Genomic DNA, 8,492 nt, shown 5'->3' on the forward strand with positions numbered 1-8,492 from the left:
CATAAGTTTTTTTCTCAAATACAGAAAGATGACATTAGATAGGCATAACAAAAAAAATCTTAAATGAAGCACAAATTGAAGGAAAAAAATTTCAGTTCAAGTGTTTTGAGATGATACTCTTGTATCACTCTGTTTTTCTTAACTTTAATTGATGTTGTGAGGTCAGTTTTATAGGATGAAGCTTGTCCTTCAAATTTCAACACTTCCTCTTCCAGTTCCTTTCTTGATTTTTCCCATTGAAGTTGTTTCCATTGGCATGCAATGCTTTTTCCATTCTACTCCACTAACTCTGCTTGTTTGAAGAGCTGCCCTACCACCTCTGCTGTCTTCTTTGGTATGCATAGACATAGCATTTTCATTTTTGAGCCATTCCAACATATCACCGCTCTTTCTCATAGAGCTGAGCTTACTGTTCTTTCTTATATTCTCTAAATCTTTTATGGTATTAAGAGCCTATTACTTAGTTTTAACTCCACAATGAAAATCATCCTTTTTTATTCAACAAAAAAACCCTTTTTCCCAATTACTAAAAAACTAAACTACATGGAGGTACCTTGCAATTCTCACTATTGAAAGTCTTGGTCTTGAAAGTCATCTTGACCCCTCCAAGATTCTTGAACAGTTTACAACTGATGCTACCAATAAAACGATAACAAAATCCAAATAATACAAAACCTGGCGCCAGAGAGATAGAACTCTCACAACATGGCTCGTTGCATTCATGACTAATTGCTTCAAGAACAAAGTGATTCACATCTTAAGATTTTTTGAAGTATGGCGGACATTGATGATTACTTTCAGGCAACCTCCGCTGCTCATGTTCAAAGTCTCAAGAGCCAATTGAAATCGTGCAAGAAAATAGGTTTCGCTGCTGATTACTTGTCCAAAATTAGAAGAATTGTTGACGCTCTATTTGCTATGGGATATGAAGTGCCAGAAGATGATTATCTTCAGGCTATTATTGTGAGTCTTTCTGAAAAATATACAATGTATATTTTTTTCGTAACAGCAAAGAGAGGGTATTTTAGGATTATAGAGACTGAAGCATTTTTGCTTTCCCATGAAAAAATGCTTGAACGCTTCAAGAAACCAACCTCTGGCATGCCTGTAGCCCATTATGTGCAGAACCTTTCTCAGAATTTTGATCCCAACAGAGGTAATGCTTTTAGAAGAGGACGTGAAGGTATAAATAGTAGAGGAAGAGGTAGATTTGGATACAACAACAATAACACAAGAATACGGTGTCAACTGTGTGGAAGGATGGGTCATGTGGTATGAAACTGCTATCATAGGTTTGATCAGTCTTTCAACCCTAATTCTGGAAACCGTACCTCATCTTCTCAGCCTCCCTACCTTAATGCTCAACCTCCACCACCCCGTTCAAGTTTCCATCAACCAACTGAATATCTCATAGGCTCTTCCTCCTCTATAAGTGATGCTGCCTGGCTTGCAGATTCGACTGCGAACCGTCACTTGACCCACGATCCATCCAATTTGCTAACTTCCACTACGAGCAACAATGACTCCGATCAAGTGTATGTAGGTAATGGGTCAGGTATTTCCATTTAAAACTATGGTTCTTCAATTTTGCATGATCCATATGCTAATATTACTTTTCGATTACAAAATTTACTCCATGTACCCCAAATTTTTCAAAATTTACTCCAAATTTGCAGCTGATAATGGTGTCTTTTTTGAATTCTGGCCCGATTTCTGCTTTATTCGTGATCAGGTTACCAGGGAGTTTCTCCTACAGGGCATAGCTAGGAATGGGATCTATTCGTTTCACAATCTTAGCGTTTCTAGGCATGCTTCTGAGAAATCTGTTTTGTCTTACAACTCTACCTATTCTCAGAAACCTTTTAGTAATAATCATCCTTCTATTTTAATACAATGTAAGTCAGATAAGATTAGTAATCAAGAAACCAATCCCTGTAATTTTTGTGCTTTTAACGGTTCCTGTAATTAGAATAGTAATAATACAATCTTGTGGCATAAAAGACTTGGCCACTTTGCAATGAAAACAGTTCATATAGTAATGAATCAGTATTTTATTCCTATCTCTAATTCTGGATCATCTTTACAATATATGTGTGAAATTTTTTTATTGGCTAAAATTCATAGACTTCACTTTAATAAAATTCAAACTACATATCATCAACCATTAGAATGTGTTTTTGCTGATCTTTGAGGACCTGTCCTGGTTAATTCCAGAAATAGATTTAGATACTATGCATGTTTTGTTGATGGTTTTTCTAAATTTACAATTATCTTCTTTCTTGATTATAAATCTCAATCGTTACTAGCTTTTCAAAACTATAAAAGACTTATGAAAAAACAGTCAGGACATCAGATTAAGGCTTTACAAACTGATAAAGGAGGTGAATTTTTATCTACAATATTTGTTGATTTTTTTAACACTCAGGGCATTCATCATAAATAGTCGTGTCCCTACACATATCACCAACAAAGAAGTGTGGAAAGGAAACACAGACATATCCCTTCTTGTTTCTGTATCTCTTCCCTTCCAATTTTAGAAAGATGCATTTATTATCTCTGTCTATATCATAAATAGATTGCCTACACAGGTTTTAGACAATAAGTGTCCTTATGAAATTCTATTCATCATAAATCAGACTTTGCCTTCTTAAAAATTTTTGGATGTGCTTGTTTTCCTTATTTAAGACCTTATAATAGACATAAATTTTATTATAAATCTGACTTATGCCTCTTTTTTAGATATGATTCTACCCACAAAGGTTACAAATGTATGAATAAGAATGATAAAATATATCTTGCAAGACATGTAACTTTTATTGAGAATTTGTTTCCTTATCAATCTATGTTGTGATTCCTCAATCCAATCTACTATAGAGACTGTTGCAGATACTGCAGAATTGATTAAAGTTGTAATTGATCATCCTTTATCACTTTCACTCTCTACACAGTCACCTTGTTTTCCAACTTCTCCTCTTATATTGGCATCACCTGATCTTTTCACTACTCTTGCTTAGCCTGTCCTTCGATCATTACCAACTTAAACTCCATCACACCATCCCACACCCATTTCTATCACTGACCCTGAGACAAATTTACCTCCTATTACACTTTTAAATACTCATTCTATGATCACCAGATCAAAAGCAGACATCCATAAACCTAAGGCATTTGTTACACAAACCACTGACCTTATACACCATACTTTAACTATTGTCAATCAATCCCTTAACTGTCCACATTGAAAAAAGGCAATGGATGGAAAGATACAAGTATCACAGCGGTGTCAAACCTGAATTCTCACTGAACCACCATAAAACTCAACCATTATAGGAAGCAAATGAGTCTTTGTTATAAAAAAGAATCAAAATAGGGAGATACTACTAGGTAAGAACTTTCATCAAAAGGAGAGGATAGACTACAAGCAAATCTATTTCCCAGTTATTAGACCAATCATAGTGACCGTCATTCTAACTATTGCAATTTTCTTAGGCTGGCCATTAAGACAATTTAACTTTGATAATGTTTTTTGAATGGCAGATTAGAAGAGAATATCTTTATGGCCCAACCACAAGGATATATTAGTACCAATAGTCATTTAGTTTGCAAACTAAATAAAGTAATCTATGACTTGAAACAAGCTCCTAGAGCGGAGTTTGGTTCAAGACATTAGAAGACACCTTGTTCCAATTTGGTTTCAAGAATACAAAATCAGACATTTCATTATTCATCAAACATAATCAGTCTCATATAATCTATTTATTAGTATATATGGATGACATTATTGTAACAGACAATAATTCAAAAAAAATTGAACTATTGATATCTCAATTGAACAGAATTTTTTCACTGAAAGATCTTGGCAGGTTTAAGACCTTATAATAAACCCAAAAATTTTTATTAGTAGGGAAAAAATAATATAAAAAAATTATAAAATTAACATTAATATATTTAGATATCTAAAATTCAAAGTCTATTAATAAAAATTCTTCTCATTTTAATGAACACATTTAAAGTATGTTAGTTAAGAAAATTTCTTCTCATTTAATACTTTGGTCATGTTGTTTAATATGCTTATTAGTAATATTAGATATAATATAATACAAAAAAATTATTACTCGTTAGTTAGTTGAAAATTTTATAAGGAGTATAATTTAAATTGAATAATATAATGTCAAATGTTCTTCTTTCTTTTTCTTCTTTTGTTCTTTTTTTGGGTGATTGAAGGGGTCTAAGCCTAAAAAAAGAAAAACAAAAGGACAAAATTAAAAGGGGGTGGCAGGGACATTAACAATAGTCAGAACCTTCTCCTGTACATCATCAAAGTACATCAAAGTGAGTTCTTTAGGTAAAGAGTCTAAGAATCTGAAAGCACATTTCTTCCTTATGGCTTCCTTTGCTAACCAATCAGCCAACCGATTAGCTTCTCTATTGATATATTTAAAGACTAATTCCCACGGTCTCCTCCTAAAATTAGCAACCTCCATTACCGCCTCACTGTGGTGTTCATTATTGTGGATACAATTGTTGATTATGTCCACAATTTCTATTGAATCAACCTCAATCTCTAGTCTCCTCATTTTCAAATCTACGGCCATGCATAACCCATGGATTACACCCCAGAGCTCTGCCTCCGCTGGAGAGTAGTCACCTAGACATGCCATGAAGCCTCCAACCCATTCTCCATTGCTGGTTCACAGTCAACCTCCACATATACTTTTCTTATTTTGATGGTGAGCGAATCCATTAGTGTTCAACTTAACCCAACCAGCTGGAGGTGGCTGCCAAGTTGAAATAGATTATTTGGGTGCTTTGGGCTCTGCAAAGAGGTAAGTCTTCTCAAAGACTTTCTTGAAATTAGTTATGCTTTCTGTAATGATCTGAATAGCATTAATTGGTCTGTTATAGCTAGGATTATGCACTTCCATATTCCTCCACCTCGATAACCACCAGCATCTTACCATAAAAACATCTCTCCATTCAAACTGATTGTTTCTCCCCATTTCTTGTGATAGGTTCAGATCTATCCACTCTTCAAGAGTTGTGGTCAGGAATCTCATAACAGTGCTGGGCTGAATTAACTTACCCCAAACTATAGCAGCTTGTGGACAATCCCTCAAGGCATGGAGGATGATTTCTTCCAATTGGGGGCACTTGTGGCAGAAGGGCGTTGTGCTCATCATTTTGGCCTTCCTTTTTGCAGTTAGCAATCTTCCATGAGCCAATTGCCAGGTAAATGTACGGACTCTTTCTGGTCCTTTCCAACACCATATTGACTGCCAAACTTTGTTTACTTCTGTGTTATGTTTGGTTAAAATTTTGTATGCTGATGCTACTGTAAAAATTTTATTTGTCGTATGATTCCAACTCATTATGTCCCTTCTGCTATGCATTTAGGGTGGGTTTAGCAACTTTATTTATTCTATGGTGCTATCTTCAAGAAACGGCTCCATGATCTCTGTGTTCCACTCTCCTCTCGCATTCACATAATCCTTAACTTTGGCCATTTCTAGCTCTTTCAGAACCTGATTAATAGTTTCATTAATAAGATTTTTTGATTTAGCAATCCAGGAATCCTTCTAGAAGAAAGTCCTCTCTCCATCCCTAATAATCCAAATACAATTATCTCTCATTAAGGGCCAGATCCTTATCAGGTCTTTCCAGGTTTGAGAGAAATTTCCACTATTCTTTGTCTCTCTTAAGCAGTTTTTTGTGCCTTCATTACTATATATAATTATTCTTTCCCACAGCGCCCTAACTCTACCATTAGGTGCCAAAGAACCTTCATCATAAAGGTGATATTCATTTCCTGTAGCTTCTTAAATCCAATCCCACCTTGCGCCTTTGGTAGACATAGGGTTTTCCACGCAACATGATACATGCACCTTTGCTGTTGGCAACTCTCCCAAATAAATCTTCTTTGTGCTTTCTCTAATTCATTACAGATACCTTTAGGTAAAATTGAGTGCTGCATCTCCTAATTTGCTAAGGGGTTTAGAACCGCTTTGGCTAGTGTTGTTCTCCCAGCTAAGGAGAGGCACTGACTTTTCCACCCTTTTAGCTTTTCCTGAACCCTTAGCAAAACATGCTTAAATTTCTCTTTTCCTTTGCGATGATTAGAGATCATTGCACCAAGGTACTTTCCCAAGCATTGGTTTTCTTGAAAATGGCATATATTTTTTATTTTCCTCCTGACCTCATTCCTTACATTGGCTGAGAAGATCATAGCAGTTTTTTCATTACTAACCTTCAGCCCTGACGCATCACAGAATTTGTTCATGATTTCCAAAACAATAGAAACCTGTTCAGTGTTCACCTCCACAAAGACAAGGAGGTCATTGGTGCACGAAATTGCAATCACACTTTTACAATTCCGCACAACTAACCAGCAAGTGCACTGGGTCGTCCAAGTAATACCTTACGTGAGTAAGGGTCGATCCCACGGAGATTGTCGGCTTGAAGCAAGTTATGGTTATCTTGTAACTCTTAGTCAGGATATCAATAATTCTCAGGTTTAATCGTGAAAAGTAAAAGAACATGAAATAAATACTTGTTTTGCAGTAATGGAGAACATGTTGAGGTTTTGGAGATGCTCTATCTTCTGAATCTCTGCTTTCCTACTGTCTTCTTCTTCATGCACGCAAGGCTCCTTCCATGGCAAGCTGTATGTAGGGTTTCACTGTTGTCAATGGCTACCTCCCATCCTCTCAGTGAAAATGTTCAACGCGCTCTGTCACAGCACGGCTAATCATCTGTCGGTTCTCAATCAGGTTGGAATAGAATCCAGTGATTCTTTTGTGTTTGTCACTAACGCCCAGCCCTCAGGAGTTTGAAGCTCGTCACAGTCATTCAATCCTTGAATCCTACTCAGAATACCACAGACAAGGTTTAGACCTTCCGGATTCTCTTGAATGCCGCCATCAATTCTAGCTTATACCACGAAGATTCTGATTAAGGAATCTAAGAGGTATTCACTCAATCTAAAGTAGAACAGAGGTGGTTATCAGGCACACGTTCATAGGTGAGAATGATGATGAGTGTCACGGATCATCATATTCATCAAGTTGAGGAACAAGTGATATCTTAGAATAGAAGCAAGCGTGATTGAATGAAAAACAGTAGTAATTGCATTAATCCATCAAGACACAGCAGAGCTCCTCACCCTAACCATGGGGTTTAGAGACTCATGCCGTAGAAGATACAATAAGAAATGTGTAATGTGTCATGAGGTGAAGATACAATGTCAAAATATCCTATTTATAGTGAACTAGTAACCTAGGATATACAGAAATGAGTAAATGACGTAAAAATCCACTTCCGGTGTCCACTTGGTGTGTGCTTGGGCTGAGCATTGAAGCTTTCATGTGTAGAGACTTTTTCTGGAGTTAAACGCCAGCTTTTGTGCTAGTTTGGGCGTTTAACTCCAATTTTTGTGCCAGTTCCGGCGTTAAACGCCAGGAATTCTGAAGCTGATTTGCAACGCCAGTTTGGGCCATCAAATCTCGGGCAAAGTATGAACTATTATATATTGTTGGAAAACCCAGGATGTCTACTTTCTAACGCAATTAAGAGCGCACCAATTGGGCTTCTGTAGCTCTAGAAAATCTATTTTGAGTGCAGGGAGGTCAGAATCCAACAGCATCTGCAGTCCTTTTTCAGCCTCTGAATCAGATTTTTGCTCAGGTCCCTCAATTTCAGCCAGAAAATACCTGAAATCACAGAAAAATACACAAACTCATAGTAAAGTCCAGAAAAGTGAATTTTAAATAAAAACTAATAAAAATATAATAAAAACTAACTAAAAAATACTAAAAACAATGCCAAAAAGCGTATAAATTATCCGCTCATCAGTCATCTATGAAGAGTAGGTGAGAGATAGCTGGTCCTTTTTCCCCGCTGTTATAGGAATCCACTTTTCTTCAGATACATATTCTTCAATCAACTGTGATAGCTTTTCCATAACAATAACAAACAAATAGGGGGAGATTGGATCTCCCTGTCGGAGACCCCTTATGGGTACAAATTCTTCAGTTTTTTCCCCATTCCAGAGGAGGTTGTAGGATACTGATGTAACATATTCCATCGTAATATCCACCAACTTGTCCGGGAGGTTAAATTTCTTGAAGGCATGACTTCAAAAAAGACCACCGAACCTTATCGTAGGCTTTCTCAAAATCAAACTTGATAGCCATGAACCCCTTTTTTCCTTTACACTTTTTCATAATATGGGTTAGCTCCTTCGCAATCAGAATATTGTCTTGTATCTTCCTTTCCAGAACAAAACTTGATTGCTGAGAGGCTATTCTATCTATGAGCGCAAGTTTAATCCTTTCCACAATAATCTTGGAGATCCCCTTATAACTTACATTACATAAGAAGATTGGTCGAAACTGGGATATAAATTCACTGGTTGGGACTTTTGGGATAAGAGTAATTAAGGAGCTATTGAGGTTCTTGATTAACTCAAGTTCTTTCCAACACATCTCCACCTGGTT

The sequence above is a fragment of the Arachis duranensis genome, chromosome 7 (assembly GCF_000817695.3).
Source record: "Arachis duranensis cultivar V14167 chromosome 7, aradu.V14167.gnm2.J7QH, whole genome shotgun sequence".
Taxonomy (NCBI): domain Eukaryota; kingdom Viridiplantae; phylum Streptophyta; class Magnoliopsida; order Fabales; family Fabaceae; genus Arachis; species Arachis duranensis.